The sequence below is a fragment of the Equus caballus genome, chromosome 24, assembly GCF_041296265.1.
Source record: "Equus caballus isolate H_3958 breed thoroughbred chromosome 24, TB-T2T, whole genome shotgun sequence".
NCBI lineage: Eukaryota > Metazoa > Chordata > Mammalia > Perissodactyla > Equidae > Equus > Equus caballus.
The window spans coordinates 22,225,958-22,248,102 of record NC_091707.1 but is presented as its reverse complement, the minus strand read 5'-3'; the positions used below and the strand labels follow the sequence as shown (position 1 = coordinate 22,248,102).

The 22,145-nt window shown below is 39.5% G+C and overlaps 1 long non-coding RNA gene across 1 annotated transcript; it reads right to left on the bottom strand.

The window, feature by feature from the left end:
- Positions 1 to 4,188: 4,188 nt before the first annotated feature.
- On the bottom strand, positions 4,189 to 21,602 carry LOC102150253 (uncharacterized). Its single transcript, XR_289408.4, has 4 exons — positions 21,149 to 21,602; positions 19,917 to 20,033; positions 11,242 to 11,357; positions 4,189 to 11,130 (listed from the first exon to the last, which is right to left on the bottom strand). It is a non-coding gene; the product is annotated as an uncharacterized lncRNA (long non-coding RNA).
- Positions 21,603 to 22,145: the final 543 nt, after the last annotated feature.

Sequence of the window (22,145 nt, the reverse complement as noted above, 5' to 3'; positions counted from 1 at the left end):
CTTTAATGAAAGAGACAACATTGGATCAAAAACGTATGGAACATTTACAATTGCTGGCTGTATTCCAGATCCTGGGATCAGAGGAGAAGAATCTCACTGTCTAGTGGTCTTTTATGGCCGTAAATCAGATCATAAGATCTTCAAGGGCTTCTTTGTTTCCTCCTGAATACTCCAAAACATACATGGTGGCTTTTCTTAGTGCCACTACTCAGATTACCAGAGCTCAATGATCAGTTTGGTCACAGCTGTGGTAGCACCCTGCATCCTCACCTCCCACAGCATCCCAAGTCCTCAGCACTTAGTAAGTGACTTGTATCTGGGGGAATTTGAAACCAAAGAGAATTTTGTAAGGCTAAAGGCCCATATGAAAGGTCAAAGAGGTGTACGTATGCCATATTGAATCATAAGAGGTACACCAGAAGAAAGGATTGCTCATATACTCAAAATGATATCATATTTTTGAGGCATTATCAGTAGTTCTGGAAGATTTAGCAATTGACTTTATAACTGCTTCTCCCTCTCCTAATTCCACATTTATATTTTCAGCTGCTTGACACTCCACCTGAATGTTTCACTCCAAGCTAAAATGTTAAAATCCAAGTTGGTGATTTTTCTCTCTCAGTTAGCTCCTTCTCCTCTTTTCTCTATGTCCATTGAGGGTCCACCATTTTCCTATTTCTCTAGAGTCTAACCAAGCACTGTTTAATGATAAATAAAGTGATCCATGCGTGTAACTTAAAATTTTCTAGTAGCCACATTTAAAGTGTTAAAAGAAACACATTCAACTAATTCTTAAATATGGTATTTAACCCAAAATATATAAAATGTCAGCATTTCAACATGTAATCAATATAAAAATTAATGAAGTACTTACGTTCTTTGATGAAAACTTCTTAGAAATCAGAGAATATTTTATACTTACACTACTTCTCAATTTAGACTAGCCACAGTTCAAGTGATTAATAGCTACATGTGGATAATGGCTACCATATTGGACAGTGGAGGTCTAGACGTTATAGATAGCTTTCGCTCATTCTCCTTCACCCTCTATGGAGACATTTACTATGTCTCTGCACTGTCTCTCATAGCTATCTTGCCATTTCCATTTACCATGTTATTTATCTACCAAGCACCTTAATTACCTCACAGGTCCCCCCTCTACTCTGTTTCCTTGTTCCAATCCATCAAATAAACTATTGCCAGATGAAGTTTCCCAAAATGCTACCAAAAAACCATCAATGGCTCCCAATTACCTACCAAAGAGCATTTAAATACCCCACCCTGGTGTTCAAAGTTCTCCACCAAATGCCCCCCAATCATTTCACAGCCTCATTTTTCATTACTTCCCTTGCTTTAGCTAATCTAGACTACAGATTGTTCACAATCTTACCCCTACATTCCTAACTCTGTCCCTTTGGTCATTGAACCTCTCCTCTGCCTATTAAAATTTTACCATTTTGGGGCCAGCCCGGTGGCACAGTGGTTAAGTACACACATTCCACTTCAGCAGCCCGGGGTTCAGCAGTTTGGATCCCAGGTGCGGACGTGGCACCGCTTGGCAAGCCATGCTGTGGTAGGTGTCCCACATAGAAAGTAGAGGAAGATGGGCACAGATGTTAGCTCAGGGCCAGTCTTCCTCAAAAAAAAAAAAAAAATTTACCCTTTCTTCTAAGTTGTTGCTGAACTCCACTTTTTCATTAATCCTTGCCTGTTCTTCCGAACTAGATTGGATCTCTTATTTCATAGCACAAACCTGATTTCTCACGTAATTTAGGTAAATCTATTTTGACTTAGAGTCATGCATGTCTTTTTCTTATCCTTTCTCTATTTTAGCCTGTGGGCCAGGATAGGATCATTAAAATCTCAGTATCCCAAGCAGCTCTCAACTGGTTCCATGAATCTATAAATAGATAGCTAAGAGAAGCAAATCTCTGAGACCCAGTGGTGGCAATAAGCAAAACTATGAAAAACCAAATTTTTGAAATATATTTTCATTATTCAGGCAACAAAAAATACCCAGAAAGGCAAAATATTTATTGGGATTTTTTTCCTATAAACTTGGACAGGGAAGCTAAAATTAAAAGTCAACACTTAGCCAACAAACTTTCTTTTGGGGATGTGTTTTATAGGCAGAGTTGTTTGGGAAACTGCTGAATTTCAGAAGAAGGGATGGAACCATTCCTGAAGTGTTGTGTCATATTATAATTCAGATACAAAATGTATACTTCCTCACCATGTCTGGGAGCATTTTTCTAATACTATAATTTTGATTTTGGCTGAGGATATCACCAAATTCTCCCAGGTAATGTCAAACTCCGTATCCAGGACCATTATTTGGTCTTTGTTCCTGGGTAATAGGATGCAAGTTTATAAGGCAGTGGGCCAGTATTATGTAAGGAAATATAAAAGTTTCTTCAGATGAAACCAAACCAATGAAAATAAATTAATTGTGAAGTACACAAGTAAGAGTAGCAATCATTGTAGCCATCTGTGTGAAAGGCACTCACACTCTTAGAGCAAATTCAAAGTAGAAAAACAACAACACTGTCTAAGCTTTGGACTCATGCCCAGGGTACTTTTCTTCTAAATATGGAAATAGGTATCTAAGTCCCTGGTGCATTTGTACCTGCTGTCCAGGTTGCCTCTGTGATTCTGCCTCCCCACAACATGTCTGCTTCTTATCCCCAGACAGGCTGCTCTCTCCATCTATGCCGACGGCATCAATTCAATTCCATTCAATTATGCAGGGATCCCGAAAGTGGACATAATTCAAACCAGAGACAGTGAACTACTTAACATTTTACATTTTTTCCAGTTCCTAATGGCCTAACAACTATAGCACAGTAAAGATTTTTTAGAGCTGGCTCATTTTGAAAGCTAAACAGAGACAACAGCTGCTAGTTTATTTAGGTCTCTTAATTATTTAATAACAAAATTCCCTTGGAGAGTTTGACAGGAGAAAGAGTTTAGCCTCCTCATAGGCAATCAGGATAAGGTTCCATTGCAAGGAGACAGTTTCCCTGTTCACAGTAACCACGTGGGAAGGCCTAGCCCTAGATGGTCTTGGTTTCCACGGTGAGACCACATTGACACTTGAGTCATTGTAGTGTAGTCTCTGATGGCAAGATGAGGGGTCCCCCCCTCTCCATAAGGGGTCTCCCCTCTCTCCTGACAGGCTGTAGCTGGCTAGTGACCAGTGGAAATGACCCTGGAGCACCTTTGGGAATGCTTTCCCAGGAGAAAGACTGGACTTATTGCCAATGGGGCCAAATGAGGATGGAGCGGTTTTAATTTGATAATTAAAACGTGGTGACCTATTTTGTATCAACAACTAATGAAAAAGGGAATATGAGACATACAGATAAAACTTCTGTATTTTACTTCCTCATAAACCATAAAAATACTATGACTGTAATTGGTCAAAATGGTGCTATATTCTACTTGTACGTATGAACTAATAATAGTTTATTTGCTATATCTTCTTTTACCTTGAAAGGAGTGATGATAATTTGATAAACTTGTGTTTACACAAGACTGTTTACAAACATTTCTAATTATAAAATACATGGGGCAACAGTACAAATACCTTCCAGATAAGAGAATGTTTGAGGGTGGCTCTCACACTGTGGAACATATTCAATTCAGAGGATTTATGCGAAAGAGTTTTAAGAAAACTGCCACCATTTGATGGAATGACTGGGATGACTTAACCTAGCTTTATGAAGATCTGTCCTGGTAGAGCTTGCCATGACTGTTCATTAACTTCAGTGATAGCAGGCAGGTCACAAAGACAGGGCTTGGGCCAGGGATGGCACAGGAACGTGAGGGAAGTAGTGTCAGGGGAACAGGAACAGGAAAAAGAGATGATCAACTCCCTTTCTTGTGGTAGATCTTTGTTTTCAGATTAAAACTTTGTTTTCTTTACTACTATCGACTCAACAACTCTACTATATCTACGCTTCTCAATGTGGCTTGAAATTCTTATACAGGTTCCAGGTTTACTGAGAGAAGCACCCTGAGGTACTCACCCTTTGTGTTACTTCTTAATAATAACAGATTTTTTTTTAAAGTCCATCTACCTGTAACATATGGTTTCTGTTGGCGCGTGGGCGGTGGGTTTCCATAGACCTTTAAATGGGAAAGAAAAGCATAACCACTTACTTTTGGACTCAAAAAATAGAGCACAAATGGAAAAAATTCATTTATTTATAAAAGAAAAAATGAGTCACTTGAACAACACAATTTATTATGACCAAATACATATGGGGCACTATACGAGACACTTACATAATATATAAAGTTGTTTTTTGACTTCTAGAAGAGACCAATTGACTCTTTATATTACCATCTTAGATGTGTTCATCTATTTGTGTTTAAGTTTCTACTAACACATACTTGAAAGTCTCTGTAATTTGTATGGGTTAGTTGTTCCTGGGTTACTCAAATAACTGTGCACTTAATCGAACCTCTGTCTTAATGGATGTACACAGAAAAATGTTGTTTGCTTGGAAAGACCTTACATTTGGGCATTGATGTCCCACATCAGTCAATGGATTTTAGGGGACCCCACAATCACTGGTTTGCAAAATTGATCATAAACATCAGTTCTACTAAAAAGAGAAGGAATCTGCCTTCCTGATGTGTTCCACCTGCTCCTCACCCAGCACATCCGTGGAGAACCGATGGGTACATCTGCTGCTCTTCTATAGGTGGAGAAATTATCTTTCACTCTGACATTTGTCCTTAGGATGTTTGAGTAACGCCTAAACACAGTCAGTTCTGTCATGTGTTCTCATGACTCATGCTGCCTAAAAACCATTTCAGGTCAATCTTAGTGAAGAAAATTTGCCAGGAGATTGGGAATGTCCTCCAAATTCTTAAGCAAACTTTGTGTTGAAAACAAATTGCTGAAAGAAATATAACCACATGCCTTTAAAATGAGACCTCTGGAATTGAAGGACATAAGGTGACTGTCAAGCATTCATGACACCCCCTCCCCTACTTAATAAAGGCACCTATATTTCACCAGAAATAAAATTTTATTAATAACATGTCAAATATGTTTTAAAATACAGTTACCTTTTTTCTTCCTCTCAGTTTAAAAAACAATCCAATAAAAACTCTAAATCATGACCCAAATATTTTTAAATGTGAAAAAGACATATTTTAGATTATGTAACAGATACACATTTTCCCAAATAAATGTTGTAGAACACCATCTGCTTGGTATTTGGGTGCATTCCCACAGAATTAAATTTCTGCTGTTCTCCCTTCATTAATGAGTTATAACAAATTTATGACACTATATTTCACAATAGCTACACCAACAATTTATGACCACAGAAGAGCCTGACAAAAATCACTTGGCATGCTCAAGTTAAACAATGCACGTGACTCTCTCACTTACAGCGGTCCTCCACCCCTTACTCAGACGCTGACAACTAAAGAGAAACAGGAAGTCCACATCCAGGGGAGGATCTCTCATGGAATGGAGCTCAAGAAAGAGTTCAAAACAAGAAGTTGAAGATCCAAGTGCCATTTTTCAGCTCAGGTTTACCAAATTCTTCAGTCCATGCAGCCATCCATAAGTCTGAATTTAACATGGAATGTTTTTATAAGATTTTCTCAACCTCAGCCAAACAAGAAATTGCCAAATTCTTGTTAAGTGGGAACAAAATTTTGTCTTTGCTCTAATGATACCAAGCACAGCTCCCCCATCTGGGTATAATCAAGGGGAAAAAATCAAAAAGAGAAGTTTACCATTTGTCACTTTCTGACTGATAAGAATGGTACATGACTACATCCATGTTCCTTTTGTTCACTTGATGTAGGTAAAATTTATAAGAGAAATCATTTTCTATGTATTTTATTATACAAAATACTGTAATATTTGTGGCCAATTTGGAAAACTAGTTTATGATATTTACTTTTTGCCTTTTGTTTCTTTAAAGAGCAAAATTCCTATGGAAAACAGACATGAACACTCATTCTTTGAAAGTAGTACGACTATAGGCTTGAGTCTATATTTTCATTGTCAAAGGGATATAGAGCCTCACTACTCAAAGTGTGGTCAGCGGACCAGCAGCGCCCACATCACCTAGGAGACTTGAGAAATGCAGACCGAGGGCTCCAGCACAGACCTACTGAAAGGAATCTGTATTTTAACAAGATCTCCAGGGATTTATATGCACTAGAAGATTTGAGAAGTGCTAATGTAGAGGGAGGTTCTTTATCCCCCCAACTAGAGAGTAATCCTTGGGGACAGACAGAATGATTTTAATGCAAAAATTGTGTCCAAAATGTTCCAACCTTAAATGTAACAACTTTTAGACATGGTCCACTTCATAAAGAAACAAAAAACCTGAAATATGTCACATTTCTGATGTATAGTAAGGAAGTTTGAGAATGGGAAAATGTAAGTTAAAATGTCATATATTACATAAATATTCATGAACTACTTGAATTAATTACACACAATCTTCCATTGTTTCCAACCTAAGGTATTTTCTTCAGCAAAACATACACAACGGATAACTATTACATTGAAATCTAGAAGTATGAAGATTACCTTAGTAGACAATTATTTGATGTCTAAGTACAGTAGTTTTAAAAAGAATCATATCAAGAAACTGTGATGCATTCTAGTTTGATACAATCTGGAAACTCTTTCCCAGAGGAGTTCCACCAGTACTGCAATTTGTTGCTTTCTTCCCAGCATTTTTGAGCAAATAAGTATCAATGGTGGGGGAAAGCAGAGAGAATAAAGAATGAGAACCATAACCTCCTCTTACAGTGGACTGCAAAGACTGGGGATTGGGATGTGGTTCAGAGAGGAAGCCAGTGGGACAGAAGGAGGACGGCTCCAGTAGCTGGTGTTAAGAAATCCCAAGGTTTATTTAAGCAATTCACCAGCACAAGGCAAATTACAGAAAGCTGCCCTTCTAACCTTGAACACACTATATACAAATCTCAGGCTGCGATTTCCCGATTCTGTTTCTCCTTCAAGCTTCTCCTTGACATTAATGTTAACCTGATTTCCCCTGTAAAAGGACCTGAAAGCTAGAGAGTTCGGAGAGAAGGAAGTGTTCTGTACTTGCGCTTGTCTCCCTACCTCCCCTACAACCTCTTGTGCCCCAGGGATGAGCTAAGGCCAGCCACACTTCCCCTCTGCAACAGTGGCTTTCTATTAAGCTTCCAAGTATAAATAGGCTGCAAAGCAGAATGCACACTCCTTCCACTCTAAGATCTGGGTCCACAGACCTTCCTTTCTCCCTGTGCATCTTTTTAGTTGCAAACGCCTTTGGAGACACACGTTTGATAACCAGCCCATAGTTTGGAAAAGAGAAATGCTGGCTCTGCCCCCAATAAAGAGCTGTTACCTTTTAAAACAAAACCAAATATCTCTGGGCTCCTCCCTCATCAGTGAACTGCTTGAGCAAAGGGGGACTGGGCATCATTCACCTCTGTGCCTCCTACGGCAGCACGGTGCTTGGCTCATAGTAGTTGCTCAATAAACGGTGGAGAATCACACTTACTTCCAAGTGCCCTAGCATTGTGTTTATTAAATCTCGGAATGGGCGCTGAAATCTGATCACATATTTGAGCTTATCCATGTAAACACAGGCTCACCATTTAGTCTTTCCTCCAACTTAATTTCTACTTTTCCTTTCTCATTTATCAAGAGAGCTTAATTTCAGGGATATTTCACAGTCATACCACATCTCAAATAATACATATGCTGAATGAAATCTAGTCATATGCATCATTGGTGAATGAAAGAAAACATCAACACATTGTGGATATCAGGGTGTTGGGTGCACAGCAGACAAAGAAAATCAAAATTGAGTATCCCAAGCAATCAACCCCCCAAGTGAAACAGCTTTCTCTTTCTCTTACTAGTCCTGTTCCTTACTGCTCTGCCTGCTTTTTTTCCTTCCTCATCTCTTTATTATTCCTCTTCTATTTTATTTTCTTCTTCGTTACCAGGCCTTGGGCTGTTTGAGCACCCGCAAGAGTGATCAACATTCCCAAAAGCACTCAGATTTCCCATCCTATCCTTCTTACTCCAAGGATGCTTCTTTCACCAGACAAAAGATGCCCAGTTTCAAAACACTTATAACTGGTCTCCTCCCTTTGCCTGTCCCATAATAGAGCATGTGGGATGGTGTCAGCAGAGCAGGTCTATACAGGGTGTCCCAGTATATGAATTTGCCATGGTAAAATGACAGCAATCTTATCGCTTAACTCAGAAACATTTACGTAGCTTAAATAGACATTATTATTTTTTAAAAAGTCAAAATAACATTAGTCAACTACTTATCTATGAATTGTTTATTGGTAAAGAAATTAAATGCTCTAAAAGATATTTTTTAAATAATTTGTTTTGAAATCAACACATATTTTTTTTAAAAAAGCATATTCAAAAGTACCGCTGGTTTCTAAGACAGTTGCTTCTCTACATATGAATGTATAGATCAGAGAGCTCAATTAACCACGTCACCAAATAAAACAGACTTTACATCTGTCACTGGTTCATTGCCCAAGAGTTCTTGCTTTAAGATTTCTGACGTACAAGAAATATTACAATTTTACACTTTCCTGGTAATTTTTTTCTCTCCCTCTTTTTTCTATTCCAAAGTATGTGCATTTCTATCCTCAAATAATTTCAATATGTGGCATTTTTGTAAGTCATGACAACTGGCACTGGTGTGCTTTTCTTATAGACACTATCCTAAACCAAACCAGATGTTCCTTTCAGAAAAAAATGTAAAACTATTAGAGAGATCATTCTGTTTTTTAAATTATATGATAGTATAATTATCTTATCAGATCTGGAGCTTATTCAATTAGCAACCCCATTGTTTAAGAAATCTATATTTTTAAAAAAGCGTTCTGAGAAATAAGGTATTTTATAAATAGTGAAACAAAGTTTTGAACTTTGGTGCCAAATTTTGCCCTTAAATTAATTTTTCGGTATTCATATTTGTATTTAAAATATATCCCACAATTCATACTAAATTGCTTTTAAAAACTAGCCTCAATTATAATTTTTCAGTTGGCCGTAAAGCGTTTTTTCCTAATTCTAATTGAGCGATTCAATATAAACCTGCTACTTTGATCAGTTATATATCTATGCGGCCTCCAACAACACCTGCTAATTCGGGCACCAATATCCTTTATACCAGAAGCATCCATGTAATCACCCCAATGCTTCATCAGAGAGAGCAAGTAGTGAATCAAAACAAAAAACAGAACTCGCTTGAAGAGAAAAAGGCTTCTTGGTTACAAGATGGTGTTCGACTAGGGAAGATACAACATTGACAAGTCACCACATTCAAATTTGTGAAAACATATGATCACTGAAGGCCTATGACATCTTCATTTAAAGCAGTGTCCGTGATTATCACTACTATGCACAAAGCGCTCTGAAAGCACATTAGTAAGCAAATGGTTCCAAAACCCTTTAACAATGTTCTTCTGTGTCCTGCGCAATCCTTATTTTAGATTCTTCTCTTCATTACCATGGTCTCTCTAACACTTATCTTTGGGTCTTTGGTATTTTCTTTGGCACCTAGTTTTCCCAATCTGTTTCATCAGTTAATGACAACTCTTTAAATGATACGCTCCATCGGACATCACTCTGCACATCGAAATCAGACATCTCATTCAAACCTCAAAGGACATCACAAAGCACTTCAAACAATTCCAGGAATCTATCCAACTTGTTAAATCATCATCTTTCAAATTGCAAAATATATGGACTTATCTAAGCTTCACCACCAAAGGCATTCTGAAACATTTTGTCAAATAGTGAATGGTCGACTATTATACAAAAATCAGTGCAAAGTTTCATCCAGGCAGCCTTAAATGCACTCTTTGATGAAGAAATAACATCACGTAGAATTTCTGTTGTTCTCATCAATTTCTGCAGATAAGATTTTTTTTAACTATCAACCTATTAAAAACAAATTTTGCCTGCCTACCCTTTTCCTGAGCTTCACAGCCTATAACAATGACATCATAAATAAAGTTCAAACTCTTAACTAAAGGCCCACCACAAATTGTAACCGACCCCTAGAACTTAAGAGATAAGCCCAGCCATGAGGCTATTCTATTAAATTTCACTTGTAAAGAGAAAAGTCTATCAAGCCAAAAAAAAAAAAAAAAAAGTAAAATGGATCAGTTTGGAGTTATCTGGTTGTTACATTCAGCAGCTCCGCTGCAATAGCTTTGCCCCATCTTGAACTGTTGCTAACAGTAAAAGGAGAACGGCATCAAACAATTATTTGGCACAGTGCTTGACAAGCCAAAGCATTTCAGCAAGAACCTTCCCTTCTCGTCATTTACAGAAAATTAAATTCGTTCCACCCTCAACCTTCAGGGACATGACATTTTGAGCTTAATCTGTTACTTTCTACTAAGAGTGGCAGAATCTGAGAATAAGGGGCTTGAAATGTTTAGATCTGTATAAGAACTTGCTATTGGTCCCTTCCTACATAGCTTATCTTAAAAAAAAAAAAAAAAGGTTTTGCTTCTAAAGTACTTATTCGCTGCCTTATACTGTGTGGACATATTTTCAGTTTGACTTGCTGATACAAGGACTGCTGAGTAACAACCAGGGCTCTCTCCAGTCAGTTCCGCATGCATCTCATCTTTGATCTCAAGCACACTGGGAATTAGTGCCTTATTTTAACATCTTCACTATGAACAGTTCAGGCATTTAGAAACAAAGTATCAATGGACTTAACAGTTACTTTAATTCATTTTATAAATAAGCAACTGAGAATTTTGCTCCAAATGGCTGCGAGTGTAGCCCATTCCGTAAATGGCATTCTCCGAAGCATAAGGCACAATACGATATGAATGCAGCTCTTCGTAATAGAGAGACTGAGAGCAGCATTCCTGTACCATAACCTTCAGCCGTTTTCTTGTATCAGAATAAGCAGTCTTATAACAGGGAGCTTCCTTAAAGTATTCATAGCTCTCTTTCTCCGTCTCTAGATGGATCTTCCGCAGCAAATTGTTAATTAACACAGACCTTCTTAAGTAGGTTTCTGGGTCTTCAAGAAACCTGAGCTTCTCCAGAGAAAGTTTGAGAATGCAAGTCCTGTCCTCAGGCAATATCAGGTGCTGGAAAGCAAAAACATCATTAAATCTATGTTTTGGAAAAACGGAAACCAGAGCTTTTTGCTATTGACAAGACTCATAAAAATGAAAAAATAATAACAAATGAATCCTTACTTTTGGAAAATACCCATGGTAATCTTGATGTAAATCTTCTTCTTCTGCATATTTTCTCTTAAAGTAGGCTACTTTCGACGTTGTTAATGTATATGTTAATACTTTTGTTGGATAAGCTAAACAAAATAAAATAATTGGAGAAAAGTCAGATTTTATTGTGCAAATAGTATTTTATAATATAAATTCTACTTGTAAAAAGAAACTGGTGACCCCAGAAATTCATATTCTCTCTTCATTCACTAGCAGCATGGCGAAGCAGTCAGTGGCAGCTGTCCTATGCCTGAAAAGCTTGTTTGCAGGCCAATGCCACTATTCAGACCCAAATAGCTGTTCTAGATTGGAGAATTCTATTTATTTTCTTATGCAGCCCCTCAGAAATAAAATACTTACCAATCTTCTGTTTAATTTCACCCCATTTAAGGTCAAAACATATCCAAATTTGTAGTTAATTCATAAAAGGTAATGGAAAGAGATGCTATTTTTCATCATATTTTTAGTTACACTCCCTAATTTACAGAGGAAATTTAATCTCTCTGGGTTAATCAAATTGGTATAAAATGGTTCTTGACCCAATTACACTTTAAAGAAATAATTGTGCGTGCTTATAGACAAGCTCTATGATACGCTCGCAGTATAACCATCCTCATAACACATGGCTTAACAGAGGTTAATCATAAGTAAATGAAAGGCTTAAATAACATTCTGACTAGAAAACTTGACCTCAGTACAATATCTGAAAGTGGAAGTCTTTATTCTCTCCTTTAAAATACTATCGTTATGGAGGATTCTGACGTTTAAGAAAGGACAGTTTTCTGAAAGCTGATTTTCAGAAAAGAAACGGTTTCGTTTAAGGGGACTTCCGACTGTGTCCTCTAGGTGGTGCTCATGTCACAGAAAAGAGGCAAGTTCAACCTTAAAAGAAAAAGACAAGCAGCTTCCTAGCGAAGGTGTTGAATGAATTCAGAGTACAAATTCAGTCCTGTTCAGGACTCGCTCAACCTCAGGGGCCAGACCAGAACGAAAGTTCTCATTTAAACATCTTCTATTTCACCTTTAATCCACACCTTCAAATATTTCTAGCTGGTTGAAACCATCTGATTCACAAAAGGAGCAGTCTATTAAAGTGTTGGTTAAATACATTCATGGTTAAGACACTTGATGTTTTTCCTCCAATGTCTTAAATTTTTAAAATCTTAAATATTAAGAGTGTGCTCCTCAAGAATCTTCCTCTTCTGGTTTTTCCTCCAAATCTGTGACATCTGAATAACACTTCCTGTGGCTTTTTGTAGCTGGACGGTTTTCCTAAACCAGTAGGAGAAGCTACAAAAATCACACCTAAAGCATTCCAAATTTTCACTGGTACCACTGTGGGTTATAAACCCAAGAGAGCCTTAAATTAGAGTTGGCATGTTTTGTAAGGGAAATAAGAATTTTAAACCACTGGCGTGCCTGACCTAAAAAGAAACAAATGTGTAACAATCATTCACAATTGAAGCAACGATAATAGTAGCTACTATAAGTATACAATCTCTGAATTCAATAAGCAAAACTCAGCTTATATGGAGTTTTCACAGGTCTCAAAGGTTAGGAAAAAAGAACAAAATTGACCATATTGAAAACAAAGGAAACATCCCTGAACCTCCTGTTCTCAGGGCCTGTTTTTTGTAAACTGCATTTTCTTAGGTGTATTTTTAAAGGATTTAATCAAATAATTAGGTGAAGTTTTGGCTTATCCTGTGATCACAATTATTGTGACTGAATTCTTTCTAAGCTGTTTAACTTGTTGATGTCACAGTGGTTCTCAAATGGTAGCGAGCATCAGAACCATCCAGAGAGCTCCTCAAAACACAACTTGCTGGGTCCCATCCCCAGAGTTTCAGTTCAGTAGGTCTGGGCCAGGAGCAGAGAATTTACAGTTCTAACACATTTCCCGGGGGTGCTGATGCTGCAGGCCTGGGGACCACATCTTGAGAGCCCCCATGTTACAGCATTAGGCAGCTGTGGAAGCAGAACTAAAACAGCCAGTTGAAAAACAGTACATTCAGCCAATCAACTGATTGACTTCTCCTCAGAATGCCAAGCAATTGGCTTGATTGATTTGTGTTATTGTTATTATTGCCATTGCTACATTGGCTACACTGGCTTAGACGCTTTAGCATCAGGCACAAAGGCAGCCGGCATTTTTAACTAGTGTAGAAAGAATGAGGTCACTTTTCAACGTAAATTCCTGGGTTCAATTAAGAAGTATCAATGGCTGTTATTAGCATTAAAGCTGGACAGGTCACTGATTTTTTTTTTAATAAGGCCCAGTGAATTACTACAGTGTAACAAACGGTGAGCAGACTTGGAAATGAGAAAAGTGACTTTACCATAAGAAAACACTGTTTTCACATATATGTATCTTTTTTAAGTGTCTGCTCATTTTATTTTCCAAGGTAATGTGATGTCTACAGCATTTATGACCAATTAAAAACCTTTTAATGAATGATACATGAGGGGGCAGGTGGCAGCTTGGAGAACCAAATGTCAAATAAGCCAAGTGATGAGCAGGAGAAGATATTTTTATTTAACAGATCAGGACCAAAAAATTATACTAAATGTCTCCATGGTTTGTAAAGATTCTATTTGGCTATATTCAAGCAGTTAGCCTAAAATATAGATCTTATCAGACCCTGAAAATACAGTAAATTCTCAGGGGTCTTGATTTGTGTCTCAGCTCTGTGGGCAACACACTTAGCCACTTAGTTTATTGCTCTTAAAAAACACCCCCATGGCTTGTTGAGATGCTGAAAAGCTTTCACAGCTGGTATTGGTTTGGCAATTACCTCCTTGCAGCCTGTTTAGCTATTTGCAATGTTTTCAGCATCAAATTTTGGAGGATGCTTTTAGCCACTTTGAGGCTAAAATATATAGCAAACATAAGTTCCTACATCTGTTTTCTTGGCTGGATTAGAACTGAAAAAATTCAGAACTGGGACCTATTTATTGATCGCTTGGTTCAGCCTCCGAAGCTTACAGACAAGGAAACTGCAGCTCAGAGGAGGTCAATGGTTTACAATCTGGAGGGCGGCTAAGAGTTCGGGTTTCAAAGTCAGATGGAAGTGGGTGCCACTTCTTAGTCACGTGACCTTGAGAAAATTACATAAACTCTACAAATCTCATTTGTAAAGTGGGGATAGAAATAATACTGGCTCATGGGATCATTGAGACTGGCACTGTGCCTACCAGACAGTAAGCACTCAACCAAATCCCAGCCCTTATTAGCACCAAAGGCCCAGATCTACCCCACAGAAGCAAATCCCAGCCTGGCCTCCTAGCTCACTCCCTAAGACCCTTGCCACCAACCTGCCTCCCAGAGGTACCAGATTGGGATTAGAGAGTTAAAAGACCGCAAAAGAATGTTTCGAATGGTTGATTGAAAATATAGTACAGGTACTATAACAGCTCAAAATATTTCTGGGTTTAGTGCCACTTACACATTTTGGGTGAAGGAAACGTAAATTGTTTTTGAAACATCAGATAGTCATTTTGGAAATTAAAATTACCCTGACTATCCAAAGAAGTTTGCCTGTTATGATCCAGTAAACATGCATAAATCTGTTTATATCATTTTCCCATGACTAAAAAGCTAAGCTCAACCCAGCCTGTTATTCCAGTAAAGCTGATGAAACAGACCAGAAAAAGTAAAATGACTTTATGTCTTTGTATTCCGTGTCCTGAACTCTGAGAGCAGCATATAAATTATAAAACTGAATTAGACTGAGCCTAAATTTATCTCTGAAGGTAAAATGGCTAATGCTGGCTTGAATATTCAAATTGTTTTTAATGCTGTAACCTCTGGGCACATAAAATATCTGTGGCAGGCTCAATGTATTTCACAGTGTAAAACTTCAACAAGCAACAAATTAAAAGTCACAGCACAGAATGACCAGCCTGTCGTTAGAGTTCTGGCAGTACAATTTATACATATTTCTTTAAATAAATGTTGTAAATGTAATTACAAATGATTGCTCAAACGCTCTTCCTCACTGTTCTGCTTCTGCCTGTAGACAACTGAAATCCTATTATTGTACAAGTGATTTCATTTGGCACATGACCCAGGGGCAGTACATTAAGGAAAGATCATCAACAAATTAATTTACAAACACTTTGAGAGGACAGAAAATAATAAGAGAACAACCCCTGTTGCAGTAATTCATTCTTTGTCCCAGACCATGAATAGCTTAAGAGATGGTTAAGAAGTCATGAGTTAAACGTATTTTAATCTTAGCAAGGTTTTCATTTGCTTCCCCACAACACTTTAATCAATATACTGCAAAAACAGAGCTGAGACCATCCTATAAGATGTGTGCATCTGTAGCCACAGACAGAAGCAGAGTTTGATCAATGGGGAGAATAAGGCGGATTCTAGTCTCAAATCAACAACTGACTTGGGTTGTAGACAAATCACGGGCCTCGGCTTCCAGTCTCTCGCTGATTTCCCTTTGTGTGGGGTTAGCCTGGCATGAGAACTTAAAAAGTATGTGTCCCTTCCTATCTAAATAACGCTTTGCTGGTGGCAAAGCAACCAGACATCCTTCTTGAAGGGCCATGGCCACTTCTGTGTAGAAAGAGCTGTCCCCTCTGTCACGGTTAGCCTCATTCTGCAATCTTGCTACATGACTTAAAATACTTCAGTATGACTTTCCAGCGCTGCCCCACAGCACTGGTTCAAGGCCCAGCTCTACAATTTATTTATTTAGTGACTTTGGGCAAAGTATTTAACCTCAAAAAGCCTGAGTTTCCTCATCAATTAAATGGGAGAACGATATCAAAGTCATTGATTTGTATGCAAATAAAAGGAGATGATGTTTAAAAAGCACTTACTCAGTGCCTGTCACACATCCAAGTATTTTGTGCTCAACATATGCTAGATACTATTATTACAGTGACCTCATTTTTGAAATCATACATATAATCCTATTAAGCAGTACCATGATGTATGTAGGACATTTGTCCTCTCTTTAATGTTAAGCACAGGTTGCAAGAAACATTCATGAGTGTATTAAGAAGGCAGACAGTGCAACATTCAAGGCTGTAATGTTCCTCCTTGTGTGGACCTTTAGCTTTGGTGATGTTTAGCAATATTCCGTCATTCCTCTCCCTCCTAACCCCTTGCCTAGCGCCTTTCTGCATAATATGCTCTATGGGAGCAGAACTCAGCGCCAGTGTTGGTCTGAGTCAATGGAGCAATGTGTTTCTTCAGATCTGTCGTCCATCCCAAGCACAAGATGGACTCTCCTGGCAGTTTAGAATTACCAACAAATTGCAGCTCCTGGAAAACCTTCTTAGGAACTTCGAGGGATACTGACAGCCAGTGAGATAGAAAGGTTTCTCAAGAGACCAGCAGCATTGTCGGGCACTGGATTCCATGTTCCTTGAGATAGCCCCAAGCACAGGCATGGAATATTAAATAAACCTATCTTGTCCCACTGGTGATGGCTCTGAACAAAGAGAACATCATTAAATGGGATATGACCAGCCATGCAATCATCAATTACCTTAGATGCTGTCTGGTTCTATTAATAATTGAGACCAAGGGCAGTAGGTTTTCTGGGTAAACTTTGTGATTTACTGCCCCTCAGAAGTGCATTCCTTGTTTTGAAGGATGGTGTTCCCTTCCACTCCACCTTTCACCTTGGAAAGTGGGAATGAATGAGAAGGAAAATCAGCAAAGAAATCACAATGCTGGATATAGGTTCCAAGGAATATCTTACCAATAATGTCTAGGGAGACGCTATAACTTCCTTAGATGCCCAGGTACGTTGCTCAGAGACGAGGGTTCTTTAATCCCTAATGTGTGCATGGCAGTGGTCTTCTGAAAAGTACCTGAGCTATATCACCCTCATTGCCTTCCACTTTGATACTATCATCAGGTTTGGATAGATTGCCAAAAACGTTTAGCCAAGTAACCCGCAAGGGTTGTAGAAAAACATAAGATGGGACTAATCCTTAACTGTACTCACTAGGCATATACAAGAATTTGCTCTGGAGCTGGGTGATTTTCTGCCCTCACTCACATGGTGCCTGATTTGTGTCACTACCTGGAGTTGCTCTAGTGGTGAACTGTTCCTCATTCACAGGGTATGTTTCTTCTAAAGAGTTATAGGTGCTTCATTAAATTGCACTGTGTTCTACTCACGCACTCCCCTTCAGCTAACCAGTGGTCTTATCCCCCACATCAGCTACGGAGCAACTGAACCAGAAAGCAGGAAAACAAGTAGCAGATGGGACAGGATTGAGACTCGAGGCTCTCGAGTGCTGATTCTCTTTGCAATATTCCCAACTTCCCTTGATGTTTCTAACCCATGCTTCCTTTTAATAAGCATTTCAAAAATAACACATCCTCTGACATACCACTGCAGAGGGAATTTCCCAGCTTCAAACCTGCCCCTCCTCCCCTTCTAAGCATCACTGATATTTAGAAGACTTGTATCTCTACCTGCCAAGAAGACTCTTTGTTGCACTTTACTTTCTATAATTTATAATATGAAAACAACAAAGGTTTTTTATTTTCTAAATATAAAGCTATATTACAGTATTGAACATAAACACTAGTAAACCCTTAGTGCTTTTCATTAATATCCACCTACCACCTCCACTGAGAATTACTGTAGCAAACTAGATGGCTCTGTTGTTAGCCTGTTTGTATAAATTTAATCATGAAAAAAAAATAATTGTGTTAGGCTAAAAAGCAGAAATGTTTAAGTAATATATTGACACTATTCAGACAGACAACTTGTTAAAACTAAGTGAGGAGGGGTAGTGACAAGGATTGACCCCTCCCGGAACCTCGAGCTGTACTCCTTCCTCAGTTTTCGTGCTGAATGATTATGGTCAATTTACTCCTCTGCTTCTAAAACTGTTATTTTATTTTAGCTTTTTCTGGGTTTCCGAAGCATACTGCTTTGACAAACAGAGCAATCTGAAGTGGTTATGCCTCGGCCTTAGAGCCATTGTTGCGATGTCAGTATTTTGACAGCTAAAGCCAGCCAGCAGGAGTCCTCAGTGGAGAGCCCAGAGGTGGAGCAAGGGACTCAGCATCCTGACCAAACCTCTCAACATTTCTGTGTTTCAAAGCATCTTCTAAACCCCATCCAAGTAATATGACATAAAATTGAACATGGAATGTTCATAAGCACCTAAAAACTTCCTAATGGAGCATATTAGGAAAAACTAAAACTAGAACTCGGTTTCAGTTTGAACCTGCTTTATCTCAGTCTTATCCAAGCTTCCTAGCAATAAGCATACTCCTCTTTATAACCCACGATATGTACAAGCAGAGCTGGTGTTTACATTGACGAGAGTGACTAGATCCTTAGTTACAAATTGGTGGAATATTTTTTCCACACTCTAATCCACCAATATCTCTATGATTAAATGCTTATAATGACACCGTTTGATTTATTTTTCATTTATGTAAAGCTAAATACCACATAACATTTTCTGCAGAATTACTTTAAACAGATCTGTTCATCAAAATTGCACAGTCTATATTCTCACATTATACATTCATGATAGAATTAAAATTAAAATTAAAGAACCGCTTTCTCTTGACCTTTTTGATTGTGACAGTAGTCTCAATGAAAGGGCAGACTCATTCACATAAATTAAAGGGCACCGAATAATTTTAAACTTCTATGCATATTACATAAGAGACAGCATGTGTATAAATTACTAATGCACAAGACTAATGCATATACATTAACCAACACTTGTGGCCGCTTTACTCAAACTTTCCTCAGATTAATAGCATGACTAGAACTCTATATACATGAGATGACAGTAAATCTTATTGGTCTCCCTGGACTTGTTACTCACCATAAAATATAGTAATTATGATGGAGGAAGGAAAAAGGGTGGACGGCGCTAGAGGCTAATGAAACCAACATTTTCAGCGGTCCAAACAGTCATCTTTAGGGCTTAAAATTGTTAAACTACAGATATTTCAATAAGTGACTATAGAGACCAGTACTCTTAAAGTTTCATAGTATTCATAAAAAGTATACAATAATACCAGAATAAATTTTCAGATAGGTTTCTGAATAAAATTGTTCAACTGTTTTACAAAGGGAGGTAAGGAAAGGGAAGAAATGCAGCATGGTAAATTTTCATGAATTTGATTCTAATTTGCTAGGCTGGTGACCTACAGGAACCACACATGGAAAGCTCAGTACATGTGAAAGTTACACAAGGCTGGAGGGCTGAACATTCATTGAAAGACTGTATTCCGTCTTGAAAATTGAGTTTAAAATGCTTAACACTCATGGGTTTTTATCATCATGACTTTAATGTAAATTAAATTTAAAATGTCACCACAATGTCTATCTGCAACTTGGGGAATTCTCTTCATTTCTTTCATTCAAACATGTACCAATTTACTCCTAGGGCTTCTGCTTGACACGGCCCCTGAGCCAGGCCGCCTAATTTGACCCACCTTATTCACATGAGTCCTGGAGGGGAAATGTGCCAGCTCACAAATGTCCTTTCTACAGAAAACCTCTATTGACTTCTCCCCAGCAACCGTCTATAAAACAAGCCCTTCTATTGATCTTGTAAGTTATGGTAATGCTACATTAGCATTTATTTCTCGGGATACATATCGAAACTGTAATTTCTCTTAAGCTAATGATTACCTGGTAATGCTGAATCAATCTGAAAAGTGTATTTCTAGGACAGCTTCAGAAAATCTGGTGAGAGTTCCCTTTTGCACAGCGAGCATTTCTCACAGCCTCAGGCTCATGAATGGTTACCTGAGATTTTGAAACAAGGAGACAGATACAAATAACAGCGCAAGAGTCAGGACTGCCCCGACTTGAACTGACGATCAGGGCAGGAGAAGGCACGCGGTGGGAGGACACTGTGTGAGATGTTTGAGGTGGGGCTGAGCTGGACCAGATAAACAGATAAGCCTGCGAACACACAGTTCACTCGATGTTCTCCAGATTTCGTTTTAAACACGAGGAATCTTAACTATCCTAAGAAATTTGTAAACAGCTGAATAACTGATCTCACCAGTTATTTACTAGGAGATTATTTTTGAGAGATTATCAGTAGGTTGATTTAAAAAAAAAATCAGGGTCAGATATCCTTAATTTGTTTTTAAATGCCAGATTTGGTATAATTTCAGGAAATAGTCTCTCTAAAGTAACAATCCAGCAGTTAACTCAAAACAGACTAACTCAATCATTCTCTGGAATACACATGATTTCTCACAAGATTTGAAATAGACAAACAGTACTTTTCCTTTGAAGACAGTTTTTCTTTAAAGGGCCATGTTTAACTGCACCTTTTCTACATGGATGTATGCTTACAGATCTCATCATCTTCTATATTTAGAGGGATGAGCTTTCCAAAGGAAGATAGGCAGCCAATGAGGAGGATCCCATCAAAAGAGAGGTGAGTTACTATGGTTACTTTTCAGGAGATTGAGTAACAGTGAACGGCTGCACCCTGCCAAATGGACCCTTTCCAGAGCAGGACCTCGAAAGAATGTTGCTCTCCATACGTGTTGATTCAATTAGTCGAGACTACACTATGTCATTTTAGCCTTAACCGCAGGCTTTCTACGGGTGCTCACCGCTTCCAGCTCTCCTAGCGCACATAAGCAGCGAAGTCAGAGGGAAAACAAGGAGGACGGAAAACTTCCCAACACAGACCTAACAACGACGGGCAGGGGAATGCTCAACGACCAATCTCAAGATTTAAAAAAAATCAAATCAAGTGATTTGGGACCACCAGCTGGCCACTTTTCAATGGCTGGGGGCGGGGTGGGATCCCAGAACACGTCCCTACCCTCACCCTCAACGAAACGGAGTCTTTTCTGAGCCGCGGAGGAAGGCACCTGGCGGGAGGAGTCCAGACGTACCTTGCGAGCTGGGTTCCCTCGGCAAGAGATCAGCGCATGCACCTGTTTCGTAAAGGCGCGGGGTTCGATGCTCCCTCCTGCTTTTGCGGCGTGTCACTCTTCAGACGGGCACTGACAGCGACGGCGACGGCGGTGGCGGCGCGGCAGCGGCAGCGGCAGCGGCAGCGGCGGCAACTGCAGCTCGGCGGGCAGCCCTGGCTCCTGCAGATCCGTCCCTCCAGTCTCTGAAGCGCCTCTCGCTCCGGGTTCGGAACGCGAGGCGGGCGCGCAGCTGCTCTCGGCTCGCATTGGACCAGAGGGAGCAGATGTTACCCGGTTGCTAGGAGCGTTGCTAGGAGGCGATGACGCCCCTCCACCGCTCCGGAGCAACTTTCCTGTAGGTTGGGTGCGCTGGCGGGGGCTGCTGGGAGCAAGGTTTGAGAGCAGAAACGAGGAGGGGCGGCGAACAAAGAACAGGGGACTCCTGTGCTCGCTTAAGTTAGGTCCCAGATAGCTGGCTGGGGACCTGGGGACTTCCGGGCCTGCTCCCGCTGGCCTGGGCAGGTGATGGGGGCCACGCCTCCCTGGGCAGCTGCGCTCATTGTGGGCCCTAGCTGGATGCCCCTGCCCCTGTGGGGGTCAAGTTTGGGCACGCGAGTGAAGCGGCACTTTCAGCGGCTGAGGGAGCAACGGGACTTGGTCTGTGCCTGATAGACACCGAGACTTCCGCTGGGATGCTCTTTGCCTTGAGCGGGACCCTGGCAATGGGGAGAGACGGAGGAGTGTGCGCGTGACCTGGGGCAAGGCATGTGGGATGAGGACTATAGGATCTTCTGCCTTCTGGGACTCTCCTCCCCAGCGTGTTCCTGTTTGTGTATGTGGGTTTGAGCAGTTGATAGATTTCGAAGAGGGAAATACTAATCCACAAAAATCAGCCCAGAATCTAGTGTTTTTATTGGCGCTGTGGCTGCCTATTGGCATGGTGCCAAAAATTTCACACAACTGTCCCTGTGGTCTA